This window comes from Frieseomelitta varia, unplaced genomic scaffold (assembly GCF_011392965.1).
Source record: "Frieseomelitta varia isolate USP_RPSP 00005682 unplaced genomic scaffold, Fvar_1.2 scaffold_239, whole genome shotgun sequence".
Taxonomy (NCBI): Eukaryota; Metazoa; Arthropoda; class Insecta; order Hymenoptera; family Apidae; genus Frieseomelitta; species Frieseomelitta varia.
Genome location: NW_025109967.1, coordinates 966,369 through 986,057, shown reverse-complemented (window position 1 = coordinate 986,057; position 19,689 = coordinate 966,369). Strand labels below are relative to the sequence as shown.

Sequence of the window (19,689 nt, the reverse complement as noted above, 5' to 3'; positions counted from 1 at the left end):
GATGCACATTTGGAGAGGTATCACGCAGTCAGTGACGCTTGAATCTCGCATACGCATTCGCTTTTATGTTGAAATATATGTGTAAGAACGCGTGTCGAGTTGTCTGGGTTGGGGTACCCAAGAGTCAAAGAGCCGACGACATTAAGAGAGGGATTCCGAGGGTAGTCTGTCGGAGTCCCGAAATAACGTAATTAATATTAATGCAGATGATACGTACTGATGAAGCATATAATTCCGAACAGATTCGAATTCGTTTCATTTCGGTTGATTAAAAATTCGTTTGTTTTAAATTTATCTTAACAATCTATCTGTCTCTATGATATAACTCTTATTATATCATTTAGCATACATTATATTAAAGTCATATATCATAACAAGATCGTATAATTGTTTTTTTTTTTTTTGCATGTAGATATATTTTTTTTTATTGGAAAATAAGAATTTATTAAATTCGTTTATTCAATTCGTTTCATATGGTGAAAGAAGTTTGATTTCATTACATTATACTTGTTGTGAACTGTTTCTTGCCTAAAATTCGATACGTTCTTATTTTACATTTTTGGTTCGTGTTACCTGGAGCAGTTTTTTTGATAAAAAAAAAGAATTTACAATCTAGGATTTAGATTATGTGATGGCAAATCACGTAGAAAACTCCAAACGCCTCGTACTGTTGCACCCGTGCAACAATTGTTATTCGAGCTAATAACAAACGGGACAAAAGAAACGAAATCTCTCCTTCAGTTTATAGGAATATATATTATGATATCCAAGGACAATGTTCAGGTATGCCTGATTCTCCGTGCGTTATTTACGCTGACCAGAGTAGGGATTGACTCTCAATAGTGGTACAGCGGTGTTTAAGTTGAAGAGAGATAGAAAAAAGAACGAGTTATAGAGAGGAAGGGAGACAACGAAGGTTAGTGGGGAGAACAATGAGAGAGAATGAGAAAGGAACATGGGGTCCCGTATATGTTCGTTTCTGCCGAAGAGAAAGACAAGGAGAGCGCGATGGGGTTAGGGGAGGGAATATAGGTACGGGAACAGCGCGGGCAGTGCACGCGCAGCCGTCGGGACGCGCGCATCTTGTGTGCATTCGTGCTCTTCCAACATCGTAACAGGAGCCCGCGAAATCTCGATTAACGCGGCACTGTGTAACGTGCCTCGCGACCGTAGTGATCACTACGACGCATCGCTACTGTAATTTACGTATCAGATATCGACTATCGTTTTCTTGTTTGTAAAAACGCGTCACTACGAGATGACATGATAAACGATTTGTGACGATCGCAGCGACGTGAAGTTGACAGCGGAGTTGAAGACCGGCCTGGTACTCGATTGGCTTCTTGAAAGTTGAGGGAAAATGGTACGATGGCCATAGCGGTTGTCTAATCTCGTGAATTCGTAAAATCTACATAGTGCCAGGTAGTCCTCAACACCGTAAAATCATGTTGCGATTGCTTCTCACTCGTTGTGAAAGATAAGTAAAAGCGAAGTAACATGATTGCTGCTGCTCATTCTTTTGAAGGACATTTTCAGTGTGCGATTTGATAACGACGAATTTATTCGTATATGAACGAATAGCACGTATTTCATTGTGAAAGTAAACAAACCGTAATTTCGTTGTGATTTTATCACAAATTGTTCTTTTACTACGTGCTTTTCGTTACGCGTTGCATCAAGTTTGAGAGAAAGGGAGAGGTAATTATGGTGAGTGAATAATATGCGAGTGTCACGAAACATTTTCATCGAAGCGTCGTTGTTTTTTATAAATTAAAACTGCCGCCCTCCATGTAGAGGAGACTGTGATCGTTTTTTTTTCTTCGGACGCGAAGAATTTCGTGGAATTCACGATCGCGAATTTGAGTATACACCAGTGGAACCGGTTATTACCTCTGACGCTGCGGCGAAGACCAGTTCCGATACAAGAAAGAAATCGGCAGAAGATATTTTTTGAACACTTGTGTCTACGATTGTTAGTCATTCTCGCGCGACAATGATGCGGAAGGGGGCGCAACAGGAATTTAACGGTTGCGTATGAAATATGACAGCAGAGAGTGCGATCGAACAGGTGCTTCGAAACTAATCCAATGGACGACGATGAAGCATCGGAGAATATTAATTCAAGATTTCAACGAGTAGTTACTTCATTCGTTAGCAATTGGTAAGATTTTAATTTCAATAATTTAATCAGGATGTATTCATAATTTATATGTGTTAAGTTATTTTTCTCAATCCGTTAAGTTGCAACTGGTACTTTTTAAGGCTACCATATTTTCAACAAATAATGTTGCGTCGTCGCAAATTATTTGTCAGTTATTATTACTTTATACTATTACATAACTTTATATAATGTGTTCCATTACACATAAATTTATTCGTTGAGATTGTTTTCTTTTTGGAACTTTGTTATACTTACTTTTTGTCAATCTATCTTTATATATATATAGACATATATAATAAGAAAACTAATAATTTAAGAAACATATAGCGAGAAATGAATCTATTGTATTACATGAGATTCACTATATAATCCATCAATTTTCTATAATTTCTACAAAAGAATATCGCTGTAAATTTTACAATTCAACATTTTGTACACTAAAGTATATTATTGAAAGGTATGGTTGTAATGTTTAACACTCAAGAAAGAGTTCAACACTCGAGAGGAATTGGCATTCGTTGCTTCGTGTATTTGCTATTTTCATACTTGTTCCTTTTTTCTTTCACCACATTTGCTGTTCTCTATTTATTCCCTTCTCTGTCATTACCGTTCGCAGATCAGTCGTTGTTTTTTCTTTTTAAAAGGGCCTCATCGAGTAGCGAGAATTAATGTCGAGTGTGCAAGGGATTTCGAATCAGTAGCTATTTCCGCTATTATCACACTGGCGAGTGTATGTGTGCAAGCAGCTTCTGCTTCGACCTTCCTATGTCGTGCCGCACTGTTTCCTCCATGCCGTTATACATGTCTCAAATGCGATTTTTCAACGGCGAGATTATATCAGAAACAATACCGGTAGGGGCGGTGATTAATACCCAAGGATGTAATTATTCGATGATAGAGACTAATAGAGTAAATAAGTACGCGTGATGGGAACGACAAAGAAACAAAAAGAAATCTGCCGAAGGAAGAAATACCGTGTTACGGTATACGATGAATTGTCGCGATAACACCGGTAGGGACAGTGATTAATACCCAGGGATGTAATTATTCGATGATAGAGACTAATAATAAAATGAATAAGTACGCACGATGGGAATGACAAAGAAACAAAAACACCAAAAGAAATCCACCAAAGGAAAAAGTACCGTGATACAGTATACGATAAATTGTCGCGATCCTTTGGGGGAAATACTTTAAGGCTATGTACAGACAGTGCAAAGCTTCCTCGCGAGGCAACTTTGCATCGATACTGGCGCTCGACGAACCGATCGCTCATCGGTTTTTTATCGAGATCAAAGGTGCCTCGGGGTGCGTTACTCGCTTCATGTGGATGCTGCAACAGCGGTAGCATTAGATGTCCTGCTTGCTTCCTTCATGTATTGTTCAAGACACGAGACAACTTGATTCGAAACATCAATTGGTTAAAACTGCCTTTGTAAGTAGTTTCATATCAGCGAGATGTCTTCTTCATCATTCCTCTTCTCCTATTTTCGAGATTTGGCATACCAAAAGAAAAGTGGCTCTCATAAACAGAGAGAGCCATCTTATAATACTTATTACATACTCGCTCTGATAGGAAATAATCTGATAAACAAAGTTAGAAAAACAAAATTTCTGTCTTATATGTTTTTACTTAGGCAGGAAACGCTGAATATGAACCGTGAAACGTATTGTTGAATTAAGAATTGTTATATTTTTCGCATAAATTGTGTCTTTGGGTTTTTTTTTGGAACGACTTGCGAAGAATGTGGGTATCGTGCAGTATCTAGAATAATAAACGGAAATTTGTCAATATCGCAAATTGATAAGGATTTACGATATATTTGACGTTCGGTCGCATGAATAAATAAGTTTAGACAGTCGATGTATGATTGTTTAACCAAACGATGGGATCGACATTTCATCTTTGCGTTCAAACTCTATTATGTATAAAACAATGTTGGCTTGATCGCATCAATGGCACCAATGTTTATAACTAATTACCGACGACGAAAGAGAGAACCAGGGAAATCCGAACAGGTAAAACGGAGACCAGCAACGAGCGTTTAAATTAACATTCGCCTAAACTAGATGTAGAGAGACGAAATGAAGGAGAGAGAGGAGAGGGATATGGGAGGAAAGGAGAGAGAGAGAGAGAGAGAGAGAGAGGAAGGGAGGATGAAATAGACGACCAGGGGTTGGCGAGGGGAAGTTTCATTTTGAACGCGAAGCATTCTCTACGCTCGTCCGAGCTCGATCTAAACGGGTAATATTAGCTATTGACTTTGGCTCATGGGGTTTGTCGATGGTCGGCTAAGCGATGACGTTGGTTCGGACCATTTGCTACAGGGAATATTTTGATTCCATCTCGTCCTCGCAATTTATCATTACAAGCAGGCTAAATTCTGCTAGTTAATTATATATATAGATTTCTCGCTGATTCTCCGTCCGATCTTTCATCGATTTTGATGACCTTGAAATATGTTGCCATAAATATGTTTCATTTTAAGCAATATTGTCCCTATATATGTTACTACCTCTCGATTTTAGTTTCCAAGATATTCGCAAAAATAGTTTTTACATTTTTTACTATAGTTTTAAGTTTCAAATTTGGGTTAGGTTCAGTATAAAAAAATATAATTGCACAATTTATTGTAATTATTACAAATATTCGAAAATTCATATAGCTTTATTTTATTTTATAATATAAAATTATATTATAACACAAAGTGCTTCATAATAAACAATGTAACCACGATGTAAACCAGAATATAACTGTAGGTAAATACAGGACAAACTCGTGAAATAATCTCATCATAGTTTCGCGGAATCTTATTATTCATAATTGTATTATTATGAAGTAAATTTATAGGTGGAAGGGGGGCAGAGCCTCGGAATTTTCTTGCCGAGAATGTAACATAAATCTAATCTCAAACATTAAAGATATGAAAATATTTTTTCGAAACTAAGATTGAGTGGTGGTATACGTATATAAGGAAAAATTGCTTAAAATTACCTCCTTGACAACATATTTTAGTCACCAAAATCGATGAGAAATATCTAATCTATATAATTATTTTTTGCTCATTTTTTCCATAAATAGAAATATCGACATACGACTTGTCGTCTCCAAAAGGAAGAAGATAAGCTAGTCTGTTTAGCTTTCCCTTTTTCGATTTCAGTTTAGCGCTACGGCTGACGACTTGTCTAGGGTTCCCGATCTGTATGGTACTCGCTGATGTTCGTGACCTACCCACGAAGCTTTCCGTTGGGGTTCATGGACGCTCATAAAACTTGGTGTCGCGTATGCGTTTTCATGTTCTTACTTCTAACAGTTTGTATTTTTCAAATGGCATTTAGATGGACATTTAAATGGAAGTTCTAGAATTTAGTATTCGCCGTGTGCTTGGCTCCTTCTGGAATGTAAATTTAGTCACTCGACATGCATAAAATCGATTGCGTCGGAAACTAATAAATATATATGTATATTTATTATATATTTATAAAAAATCGGAATTTACATTTTTTTACTTAATAAGGGCCTATTCAACATATGTACAAAACGAGCATATATAAATATAACTTTTCAAAGCTAGCAAATCTTTCATTTGATGTAATGATAATTATCAAATTTAGAAAGATTTGTGCAATCATACAATAAATCCTCGAAAAATATTATTTTCATATTTTTCAAAAATAGCGATTGACGATAAAAGAAAAAAAGAACAATCTTGAAATTCTTGAGGTGATACTGTTACGATGAATAAGATAGACAGTTGCGTTGATTTGATGCGTCTCATATTTCTAGATAATTATTTATTTTTCTGTGCGTAATTTCGTTGCATTCGATGATCAGTTTCATATATTTTCTACGATTTATAGTTTCTCTAACATTAATAATTCTTTATAGATTCCACAGACTGATTTAACTGTGATTTAATTGTTGAGTTATTATAATTACAATAAATATTAGTATGGAAGATTTTAACATCGTTTGGTCACAACGTATTGTCAATGTCACTCGTCATGACGAAAATATTATAGCAATAATTTTAACAATTTTATCGGCGACAAGAATAATTTTATTGTTCATTATCGTATAAATTCAGATAAAATATCAACAAATAATATTCTGGAGCGAAATGCGAGACGGAATGCAAAAAACATGCAATTTAGTTTATCATCATGATGTTGTGTCACACAACTATCTTCTCATTTTTAAATCGTTGGTCCACTTAAATTCTTAAATCTCACAATTATTTTACTTCATCTACCGTCTGCTACCATCTACTCCGTAATCACCGTGTCACGTACAATTTTCGCCACGTAAATTTCTTCATTATTATTCATAGATAGCTTTACACGAGAACAGTTTCGCTGATTTATTTTTTATATTTTAACCGCTATATCGTTAAATATTTATTTGATATTTTACCAATTTATTTCACAGTAAAAATTTACACAAAATAAGATTGAAAAGTGTTAACTAAAACGAAGTAGAACGGAAATAGAATGAAGAGGTGAGAAAATAAGAGGAAAAGGAATACCATAAATTCTAGAACTAGCTCGACTACCTCCGGTTCGAATATTGGGTGATGCTCGATCGAGCGTCCTCGAGAGGAATTTCTTCGTTCAAACCTGCGCGAGCTGCTAGGTTATCGACCTCGAGCTACTTTACGAATCATTGATTTACGGTTTGGAAAATAGCTCAAAGTAGGTTCGTTGCTAATTAAGAGCGCGAGTTAGCTTGGCGAATAGCCGCGTACGTAAATGGTTGCGGCGAAAACGCTCTTCGATCTCACGATCTCAAGGATCGAATAGTCTCGTAATCCTAATGCGCTAAGATATCCTAACTTAATAAATTGATATTACCGTCGTTTATGTTATTCCAATTTTCTCTTAAAATAAAAATCAAACAACTTAGTTTGCGAAACTGGTGAGTTTCACATTGGAGAAAGGAAGACAGTTTTGGAAAAGAACTCACAATTGGTATCGGTACGATTAGACAGATGCCTAATTCTTATTGTTGCACTCCAACACGGGGCAGAATAACACTCGTGCGCGTGAATAAAAGAGCGAACTCCAACAAATCGACACCATCTGGTGTACCTGAGTGGCTGCTGCATTACCCTTGAAAGCTCACCGCTCTCGAGTGACGCGGCTCTGCTATGCCGCGGGTGCATTCATCGCGTAATTAACGTCTCGTAATTATGGCCGCAGAAGAGAGAGAGTCTGGTCGTCTCGTGGTCGTGCGTGCGCAAGCGCCCTTGTTGCTCCTGGATATTATGAGCTTTCATGGGGCTCCACGTGAATAAGGCGCTTGGCGTTTCTGAAGAGGGTGTTACGAGCATTATGGACCTCTCGACGATGGACCGGGTGTTGGTCAACGAGCCGTTCATCGCTCGTTCAAGGTGCAACGCATCTTAGCCTCTCTTTGACGATCAGCTAAGTCTCTCTCCTCTCTCTCTCTCTCTCTCTCTCTCTCTCTCTCTCTCTCTCTCTCTCTCTCTTTCTCTCGGTGTATGCGCGGAAACCTAAATCCGTATCGTTCGTCTTCATCGTGGTAGGCCTTTATGTCTCTTCAATTCAGTAGTATACGTCGTGGCTTGACAGTCGTGCACGTTTGGTGTATGTACTGAAACCATCCAACAAGAATTTATTAAGCTCGTATTAAACTAGACTATTCGTAGGAAAATCAATGGCGACATTCTTTTGTTCGAATTTTCACGAAGATAAATAAAAACGTAGTACAACTTCTTTGTTCTGTAGGTGCCTTACTTTTCATTTACCATTTACGATTGAGTCATGGCGATTCCTTTTTCTTTTGAGAGATTTTGTGTATCGCTTTTCTATTATCTAGGAATTGACGAAAAATTCCATTTAAGAATCTCGCAATTCACGAAAAACACTATATGAAAATAGATTCGAACAATTTATCTCGTTTCACCATAGTGTAAAATTTAATTTGTTATATTTGTCTGGGCTCTAATTCAATGGTTGAGGAAAAAAGTGGTTTGAATCTTTGTAACTTCTTGCAGCGCAACGGTGGTCGATGTCTCTCACTCCAGCTGTCATCGGTTACGTTCTTTTCTTTTTGTGTGGTGCGATGCTTCAAGCAGTATGAGCGCGCTTGTATTTTGAGACGGATAGTGACCGTGTGTGAAGTATGGTAAGAGTGAAGAATGATGATACGATTCCGATAGATGATCGGAGACTGCGAGAAGTGGACTGTATTAGTTGATGAGTATGACGTATTATTGGCTATAACTCACAGTGAGGTGGCGATTACCAACCCACAGCGGTGATAATAACTAGCTCGAATTGAGTGACAACGCACTGATATGATGCACCCTCAGTGAGGATAGAAGATATTTTCGTACGCAGTGATACGTACCGATACGCACTGTATTGTACTGTAATGAATTTAACGCACTGTTGAATTTAATGTTGCACTACCCCGCTGACGACGGACCTGTTTTATAAAAAAGTAATGGCGAGTGTGGACCAAGCACTGTGAACGGTAAGCCGTTTGACGTAATTCCTCTAAAAACGGTGAAATTATTGAGCATCGAAACAATGATCGATGCCAATTGTTTTTAAAGGACAGCAAACGTGACAGGCACGCGGATCAGCGATCGGGAAAGACAACAATAAACTATCGCGTCATAATAACTGGGATAGAGCGTGATAAACGTTAGGACTACTTCTCGCAGCATAAAAAACGGGTGAGCCGTTGTCCTTAAAAATAGAATAATTAGGTTCTATTAAATAATGGAAATTATTTTATGTCGACAAAAAAAGTCTAACGTTTCTGTACACATAATTCTAAGTTGATTAGAATTATGAGAAATCGTCCGAACACTTTTTCTTTTTTTTTTTTTTTCATGACATCGAATCACTTGTCATAGCGAGGCAATTTGTTACGAAATTGCGCAAAAACGAGGAATGGCGAACTGGTCGGAAAGCAAAAGGAAAGGCATAGAGGAATAATAATGGTCGGGCGTACAGAGTCGGGGTTAGTAACGCGAATAATGTCGAAAGTTAGTCTGGGCCGACCGACGTCGACGTTATGCACGGCGTTCACCTCTGACCTTGCGGTTGGGCGAGTGAACGGAAGTTATGCGTCTGAATCGTTTCGTGGAACAAGCAGGAAATGCAGTCCAGGTCGAGCAAACCGTTACGAGCCGTGAGGGAATCATTATCACTTTACTGTTTCGTACATCGAGAGTCGTATGCCTTTACGCCCCCTAAGGATGTGCTCGACTTTCACCCTCTATATCCTGTTCCAAACGTCTCTCGTCTACTTACTTGCATTCTAATCAAATGCCCCACAATTCTATCCCGAAAGGATGCTCATGAAACGAAAAGAAAGAAGAGAAAAATTAACACAGAACAAGAAAAAATAACATAGATCTTGCTAGAGTACACGATCAAGGGTCAGCTCTCCAAATTTAAATTTAAAAATTTAAATTGCTACTAAATTACCGCGTCGTTTCCATCTCTTTGATCCCATTTGATTTACTCAAGAAATTACATAATTTAGATTTTTCTCTATAAGGATATGTCCGTTTGGACAACACTATCACTACCACTTTCTGTGGTTTGACATGCGTGCCAGAAAGACACGATTTTTTCAAATAAGATTTCATTCGTAAACGCGTCGTGCACCGTATATTGTTCCTCTTATTGCGCGTGATCAACCACGCGTTGTTCCTTCGGATTCGTTGCATCAAATTCCAAACCGACTGACAAAACACGTTTTATCTTTGTCAGATCTCCCAAGAACAGAGGGAACACACACGAGTTGCAATTCGTCCGTAAAGTTGGTCACGTGGCTAGAAATGTTTTGAGCGTGTGTAGGAAGACTCTGCTTCTCTGAACGAGAAGCGAGTCACTTCGATCGATCTAACGATTTGTTATGTATATTTGGTTTTATGAGACACTACTGAAATCCTCGTCACATGCGTGCGCGAGAAGAAAGAGCCTGGATAGAAACAAGGCTGGTACTCGAAGAAGGTCATCGACTATGTCGTTTGTTATCGTTTTACACAATTGCTTGGTTTGTCCGAAAGTTTGAATATTCTCTTTATTTATTTTTTGTTCTCAATTTGTCAATAAACGAAGGATAATACATATATAGTATCGACAGATATTTCACGAGTTTTGTCTCATTTATTATTCTTATGGACAAGACAAATTCAATAGTTGAGCACAAGCAATATTTAAAGTTTTATAGTGTCGTTACATGTATGTTGAGAGTAAATTATTTGTATCAAAAATTTCGTTTTAAAAAATCAAATTTTTTTCCTATTCAAATTAATAATATTTTTTTCTCTATGTTCCTGAATACGTACAGTGAAAAATTGTCAATAATTTAAACTGATATAATTTATTGTTAGTAAAAAAAGAAAAAGATCATATAACGACCTGTTGGTCTCATTTTGAAGCGTGAAATCTCTAGTTTAACAATCGTGAGTTGATTTTTTTCCAAGATAATTTCACATCATATTGCGGGTGGAGAAGTGTACTTTTTTCTCGAAATGAATGAAACATATTTAAATCTAAATACTAAGCAAAATAAACAGCACGTAAAAACACGAGAATTCTATTGTGTTGACAATATCAGTAAACACGACAGTGACGGTAAATAACGTTTCAGTGTCATCGTGAATAAAATTTTGAATGTCTCACGAAATATTGATTTTTGCAACAATGTACCGTAGTATAGTTTTTTACTCAGAATGTTCCGAGGAATCAATTTATGCAAAGAAAATCGTACAGTTCCATTTGAAAAATACAGTTGTATTTTGCATTTGCATTGATGCACTTCTATAAAAAATTACTGCAAAATGATAAAGCTTGATAAACAATGCAAAATTTTCCTTTATAATTTTTTTCTATTTATAGAATATAAATATATTCTTAGAAATAGAGAATTGAAATAGAGTTGAAGTCCGACTCATTGTCAGTTACTAGATTCATTCTGTATACATGTGTTTAGCATTTTATCACAAAAAGAGGACGTCAAAAACAGGTGAATTTTGATATTCGTTCGAATCAAGAAATATTTTCACATCATAATTCTACACATTCCAAGGAATAAGCAATATTATAGTTATTTTTTTTTGGAAACATTAACAATGAGAAAATTATGTAAAGTAAATTTTTAAGTAGACCTCTTGATATGTTATTTTCTGTCTTTCGCGTGATATAACTTTGAAGATTCTGACAACAAATGAACGTTGTTTGTGAAATCAGTGTCGTTTTCATAAAAGAATAGGAATATTTTTGTTGATAGATAATTAAAAGATGTATTGTACTATGATAAAATGTAATAAAACGTTGAAGTGTATCAAAAATACCTATATTATTTAATCGATTTAAATATTTTTTACCAATGTCAATATTTCACTGTACGACGGACAATTGTGGAAAAAAGAGAATATAGCTCTAGATCTTTGATAGTATAATATCAATATTATTAATTGTGCAAAATATTGTCAATTCTTGTGCAATTTGAACCTGTGCAAATCAATTATTTTTGAAGAAACAAAAGAGCTTCTTTCGATATTACCCGACATTGATAATACAAACAAGGAGTACGAAAAACATCCTGATCGTTTCGCTTTATGGAGGTGTACTGCAAACGGTTGGAGAAATATTACCATCACCATAATTGCATTTCAATTGATTGACGTTTGACCCGCTGTTAGTTGGCGGGATATTTTCATCCAACGAATCATAACCAAACATTGTGTTTCTGATTTGTCAATGGCAGGTATCTTTGCTGAATTTCCTTGAGAAATAATGAATGTGCGTCTCGATAACAGATATGAATATCGGGCATCCATTAAGCTCAAAACGTGCTATTGCTTCCGGACGATCGCGGGATTTTATGGGGAATTAAAAGTTTTGCATCCTGTCTGTAACTTCAACCGATCGACGATGAATAAAACATCGTTCCGCGTGGGTGAGGCTCATTATTTACGCAGTTACGTGCTCACCTGCGCAATCTAAAATCAATGTAGCCACGGCACGTAAATATCGTCGATACCGATGCGAGACGCGACTTTACACGAATTTCACTGTTACAACCGTGACATCGACGAAAAATCAATACTTTCCGCCAACCAAATATTCTATCTGCTGTTTTGGACGAATTTTCGATTCCCATTCTGTCGACGAGACTGATCTCGTTCCCTCCTCTTTCCAAAAACGGGAGAAAAGGGAGAAAAAAAAAAAAGAAACTGAAAATATCCAATTGTTATCAGCGCGTAAACTTATAACATTTGATTTTGCGAATATTTTCACGAATTTATTGGATGAAACGGATGTAAAGGTCAAGAGAACTATCAACTATTGGTTGCTCCCCAGAAGTCATAAAATTCTGAAATATCTCGGGGCCAGTATTTCTTGTTTGAATTTCACTTGCACACATTATGCGGCCACATGGCTTCAATTCCTGGGAGAAGACTGGTTTCCCGTGTTTCATTGGCTTACCAGTTAACGTCTCGTGTTGAGGATCATTTTGCGAAACTGAGAGATTGATGCTGATACATGTGCTTTGACTCCTTGCTCGTTCGAATTCTATGTGACTTTGGATTAGGAGGACGATCGATGATTCATTCTCTCATTAAATACGATTAATCTGTCCCGATTTCGGTTTGGAAATTGTTTGCAAGACAAGAATGATAGTTGGATTGTCAAAAGGAAGATATCTTTTCTTGATGTAAGAAGTATTCGCGTAATTTAATATTTAATTATTTGCATAATTATTTGCGATGTGATTTTTGAAATTATATCTTATATTTTTAGTGAACCGAAAACGATGAATTTAATTTCTCTCGTGAAATTACTTGGAAAAGATGAAATTGATTAGTTATGTGAACGACGAAGTGTAATGTTCGTTTATGAAAGGTTACAATATTTCTCGACGAGATACATATCGTATCAGATACATATACAGATGAATATCGTACTGAATTGATGATTTAGATGCGAAAATGAGAGAGGGAGAGGGAGAGGGAGAGAGAGAGAAAGAGCATGTGTGAGTGAGTGAGAGAGTGAGAGAGTGAGAGAGAATGAGAGGAAGGGAGGAAGAGTAATTATGTGCTAAACCGATGAATGCCTGTTGCAGTAATAATGCTTTTATACTCACTTTCTCTTCTACCGGAAACTGAATCGCACATTTGCACCTTGTCGTTCGATATTTCCGTTAATAATATAATAAAAAACGAAGTCAATTTAAATTCTACCCTAATGCATCAATGCAGGCAAAGCGCTTTTCATTTACGTACAATTAACAATCATTCCACGTAGGGTAAACTATTGCTTACGTCAATATTGAATGTCTTCCGAAATTTTCTTTAGTAAATAGGAGGTACAATGTATTACGAAACATAGAAAGCGTTTACAAATAGAACATTTAACTGATTGTTGTCTTAAAATTAGTCAAACGATTAAACTTTAAAATTCCATGATTTAAAAAATTAAATTTAAAAAATTTCCAGAACAGAAATAACTGTAGTTTCGAATAATAGTTAATAATCGCAGAACGTATCTTTTATGACTACGTCTATTTGCAGCTATATTGAGCTATAACTTGTTCTATTCAGTTTACCAGTTGTCTATGTGAGTAATATTATACGAATTCGTAATGCAAGAGACTTATAAACTTTCACGATTTATAATCTTGGAATAAATTCGTCTGTAGAGAGAATGATTGGCAAATCCAAGATCGTGAAGTTGAGGTAAAAAGAATAGAGAACAAGACGAAAAGGAAAAGAAGATGAGATTTAGGAATTCACTTGAGACTTTTCTACGTATATGTACATGTATATATCGCGCGACGAATAAGTAAGATGAATAATTATTTCATTCTCCTGAATTCCTATTGAATCATCGAGTAAAGAGTTGCGCGCGTTTTTTTTCACCTTCCGTCACAATTATTATTATTATTGTCAAACTATTTATACATTATTAACCATCAGTTTCACCGCTGGCTTGTCCTGAGTGAGATGCTTTGCTCGGATTAATATGGCAACTTATTCGGTGGATTGTAATCCTTCCCTCGGATTTTTGTAATTTTTCATTTGTAATTTATTTCGCGCTCAGAAATAATGATACACTCACAAGATTCGAATCAGATTCGAATTCTGATTCGGGAAATCTCGTTTTTATCATTTGGCGGCGGTACTGCCATAATACATAGAGCAGCAGATATTTTTCTTTCCTCTTCCGTGGCTGTTCTCTTTTTCATCGTGCTTCTTTCCATTTTCTCTCGGGCGTTTCTTCCAAACGCGAAGGAAAAATAGCGTGCATATGTATGGAACACGAGGACGATACGATGCGGCTGTCTGAGCGTGTACACTAACTGTTTACGTAGCCCTGCATCTCAGCTTTTATTATGTAATCTCATCTCCATTCTGATCCTGAAGCTCGTAAATATTGATCGCAATCCGATGGAAACGTTATGTATCTATAATGATACGTCTAGACACTCAAATGTCGAATACAAATAGGATGATATCTATAGTTTGATTTATCTCTGTTCCATCGAAGAAATAGTAATTAAACTGACAATGAGAGTCTTTTCCGATTCTCCCGTTGTTCTCGATCAAATTGTACTTACTAAGAATCAGTAGTCAATTAGAAGGGAGTTATTGAAGGAGTGAAAAATCAGAACACTTTTGATTGTATCTTATCCACCGTTTTATATTTTATTCTGTACCGCTTTTAGTAAAATCGATGCAATACAGAACGTTTGCTCGATATTAGTTTTTCTCTCGCGACGTTAAACTGCTTTTCCATGTAAGTCGATTGCTCGGTATTTCCGTTCTTAGATCTTCGATCTAAGCGATTCGATGGCATGTGATATCTGAATAAAAGTGTATCAGAAACGCATTGTTACCAGTTACCAGCAATACTGTAATGATGTAGATTTGTACGTTGCGTTCGTGCACCCGATATCGTTGCGGATCGAAGGAATATTCATTGAGGGAATCTATGGAGGTCCTCTCGACACGACGTCGAAAGCCACTCTGGATACTCCGGCAGCCAATATACAGCGCTACATATCCGTTTTCCCTGGGAAAACCAACCTAGTCGGAAAGGACTTGCCTTATTGAAAGCGGAGAAGGTCGTAGCTGGGGGCTGAAACTCACTAAGAGAGGGTTTATTGAAGCCACGTACACTACCGTATTTATGATTCGAGTATCGTTCCTCGATAGCCAAGCGCATACATCTATAGGTATACATAGTGTAGATTTATTTAATAAATAGCGCGACGCTGGCATTCATATGAGATGCATCGCCGCGCCGCGAGACTCGTAGGATAGTAAGCATGCACACGGAAAGGAAGCACTGTCACGGGGGTGGGAGCGACAACAAAGAGAGCTTGGATATTCGCATCACTGCTTGAATTGTTTCGAGAAAAAATGGTCTTCGTTATTACATATTTCACTATACTAACAATATTTCATGCTGCTAATTGATATTTCATCTTGTTTCACAAAAAAAGTAAATGAAAGCTATTAATTTTTTGGCGAGATATTATTTTTGAGAGATAAGGTAGGATGAAAGGGGTGGAGACATTATTAAATAGTAAGTTTCAAATTTTCTTTCGATCTCATTCTAATCGTACTCAAATCGTGCGCTGTGATGTCGGGCAATAAAGACCAGTCTCTCAATCTAAACATCCTGCCTTCGTTTCATCGTATTTCCATATAACGCAACGTCGCTGTCAGGTAATAGATATACATACATTATTGGCAATCTTTATAGCGAAACGCACCTTTCATTTCTATTAAATTTCCAAAATCTTGTTAATCTCGATCGTATCGGTGATACATTGTATCGTTTTACGCGGAATACATACTATACGGGTTATAGTTACACATTCCATCAACAAGGATATTACTGTTACTCGTGTCGAGAGGAATATGCATCTTACATTAATTACTACATCATACCAACGATAATTAAATTACTCTTAATTGCTCTCAACATGATATAACACGTTGATCATTGGGCAGCTACGTTCTGTATTCGATTACTTTTAGTTGATTAAATTGTACAATTCAATTGATTTATTCGATGAAAGCCAACGCATGATTAACGATGGCGCATGCACCGAGCCTCATTTAGGTTCTCATTTTCATCACGCGATACAATAGTTGCATATTCATTACATTCGTAGATGTTTTTCTATTTTATTTTATACGAATAACGCCGCGTATGTTCATTATCATTTAACTTGCAGCTGGAATGAAGTACTACATCTCACTACGAGTTCATCTCGATAGCTGAAGACAAGCGAAAAAGCGTGCAATAAATTATCACTTCAGTTCTAGTATATCTTTTAATGTTTTGATTTAAAAATGAAAATCGATGCGGCTGTGACAAAGAACGATCATCTTTCTATGAACGGAAGATAAATGTCAAGAAAATTATCTTCTTTTAAATACTTTCGTGTATACACTCTTTCTTTTAATCGACGAAAAAACGCAAGCTCGTGTGGTGCCGAGTCCACGTTGCTATTCGGAACGAATAGCAGTGTTTGTTCGAGAAGCAGTACATCAAAGGATCTGCTCGTGAGCACCAAACATATCTGGACGCGCTTGTAACATCTAACCTCTCGCTTTCATCTAACTTCTGCCTGTATTCGATCTACGATTAGTGTTCCATTGTTGACAGACTGTTCACGAGCTTCAGTGTGGATACGATACCTCAGTTTGCGAAGAACTCGCAAGCAGCTCACGAACAGCTTGCAGCAGCTTGCGAACTGTTCGTGAGCTGTTTGCTAACTGTTCGTGAAGAGTAGTGTGGACCCGGCATAAGACGAACCTTTACGTTAATTACAGCCACCAGCTTGGTTGTGCATACGTGTACACGGTAACGTTTCATCCTAATTGCAAGGACGGCAATGAAAACGTTTCAATACCGTATTATTGGCTTTCATTAGCGCGTGTGGTTGTGCCGATCAAATATTTACCTTGTCTGCGAAGTTTTTCTTGAAATCCGGAAATGCTTTTAAATTAACGAGGCACATCGGAACTTTTCCGGTCGGAAATATCGCGGGCCCGAAAAGTACCACGGAGTTTGGTTAAAGTAATCGTGGTAAATCTCTCTGTTATATCTGGTCGGAAATTTAAAAATCTCTCGGTGCTGCGTGAAACTTTTTTTTCCAACAAGCTGAGCCTTCTCCAGCGTTTTTTGACCTTCGAGTAGCTATTAACTATAATACTCTGCAAATTTAAATATCAAACAAGCTGTAAGCAAAAATTCCAGATTATTTGTGACGCGAAGATTTTTGAAATGCGATAAATCCTAAATTGATAATCCTTCGATGCTTGAATTTCCTATTTGGCAAATCACGTAAATTGACGACATGGATATTTGATAAATTTCACTATAAATTATCCAACTTTGTTTTCTTTTTGCTAGTCTTTGATTTCTTTATTGATCTTTTGATTCCTTTCTTTTACTAACCGAATCTGCTTCACTCTTGTCTGTTTCATAAATCATAAATTTTGCACGCCTAGGTGGTAATGGAATATCTATTAGAGCACGGCACCGTGATTCAAAAGATTGATACATTAGACCTATGTTTATTATGTGCCATTAGTATAATAAAAAAATAATAATAATAAAATCAGCATGGTGCGAATGGAAGAAGAGGAAACTGCTGCTTTCGGTAAGATACGAACAATAAATAACTCACATTGTGATGATGCTTTATATACGTACGTATCTCTCAAATGGTTCGTATAGGTTTCTACCTATGTCTACGTGGTGACGGTATCGCGCACGCTGGAGAAAAGAAAGAGGAACATCACGTCGCGTCGTTGAGGTTACACGTCGTTGAAAATTTACGGTAATCGATACGTCTGCTATTAATCGATCATTAATATTACGACCATAAAACAAAACCGGATATTATTTTTCGAAAGGAGCCGGATCTTGATCGATGCTTTGTGTTTGTATTTCGTGTATTGTACTACATGATATTATTCCTAATCTGGAAGTGCAAGCGATGCTATCGTGGCCCGTAGACGAGGTCCTTTTTACGAGTTAATCATTTCGTGATCGACTAAAACAAAGGTGCAAAGTAGAAAACGTAAAAGCGAAAGATAGAGGAGAAAAAAGAAGGGAAAGACTAGAAGCAAAAAAAGAGGAGGAGGAGGAGGAAAAACATGAAAGGAAAGAAGAAGACGATGACGATGACGAGCCAGCAGAAACAAGCAACACTTGGGATAAACGTGCACCGGTTTCAGAAGGACGAGGCACAGGAAGAAAACAAAGAGCCGAAGACGAGAGAAAATACGCGAGAACGAGCACGAGTACGCGCTCGCTGAACAAAAAGTATGCGAGGCATGCCTACGTACCGCTGAGGCGCCTCGCTTCACCTCTCCTCCTGTTACCATCGGAGAAGATGAAAAATCTGTTGAACTGACGTTCATTGGGAAATTGCAAGCAGCCGCCTTAGGGACAGAATGATTAATGCACGCTAGACGTTCCACCTATATATGCATCGAGTGCCTACATATTATATGTATATTATATACGTATCTACATATGTAATATGCATATAATTCTCCTCGGAACTTTCGGGAGACAAGACTTTTCCGTTCGACTATCGGCCAAACTTCTCCATCGACAACTTTCCAACTCGAAAAAGTACTCGTCCAATCTCTTATCGTTAAAAACTCCTTTTGCTACTCATATTTCGTTTCAATCAAAATATCAGTTGATATTTTCACGTTATCGTGGCTTATTGTCAATCTTGTGTATTGCTCTCTCGTCTTCTCGATGTTGTCGCTATCTACCGCACGATCGAAATTTTCATCGTTGATGGCGCCGGTTAAGCTGGTGCGGTAGGTTGCACCACGTTTCTCCATCAAGAGATAGAGAAGTGGGCATAACGTATTTTTAATTACGCTCGCCATTCAGGCGTGCTAGGTGATGCGACGAGGTTGGATGAGCGTCGCTGTTAAATGGCACGATTATCTGTCTCGTGCTTTATTTGCTGCTCCTTGCTCGCGTTCTACTTCGCTCTCCGTCTCTCCGTCCTTTTTCTTTTTTTCTGTTATACTCTTGCCTCGACTGGAGCATTGACTCGAGAGGGTTTTTGTACGGTGAAGAGGTCGGCAACTCGTGCACCGTAGTATGGGGCAAGTCCTTAAAAACAGATCCATTAAAGTTTTTCCGGCGCTTTCCGAGGTGGTAGTGGTTACTTGGCGAGCACTGGATAAGATTGCGCATTTCTCTTATTCACGTTCATGTGTATAACGTCGCGTCGTAGCGTAAACAACGGACTTCACGATGTCGGTAACCGTTTGCCATCGGATACGCTTTTCTATTAAACAACATTACGCAGCACAGATAAAGCAGTTAGCGGCTCTCTCTCTCTCTCTCTCTCTCTCTCGTCGTTGAAGTAAGTTTTACTTCCGGAATCTTTTTCCACGTCTTCTTTGAAAGTTTGCATTAATCTTACTGATTAATCAATCTTACTGACAATCCTTCTGAATTACAATAATCATTTTTGTTTG

At 37.4% G+C, this 19,689-nt stretch overlaps 1 protein-coding gene across 3 annotated transcripts in view; it reads left to right on the top strand.

Moving 5' to 3' along the window:
• Window positions 1-1,081: 1,081 nt before the first annotated feature.
• Window positions 1,082-19,689, top strand: part of LOC122527920 — a 309,050-nt gene continuing 290,442 nt past the window's right edge. Inside the window, exons 1-2 of one of the 3 annotated variants that reach the window (XM_043652506.1) lie at window positions 1,082-1,363; window positions 1,478-2,161. The gene's annotated coding sequence lies outside the window, so the exon portion shown is untranslated. Of the gene's footprint in view, window positions 2,162-18,333; window positions 18,503-19,689 lie in introns of those variants that run through there. The other 2 variants (XM_043652505.1, XM_043652508.1) reach the window with 2 other exon arrangements.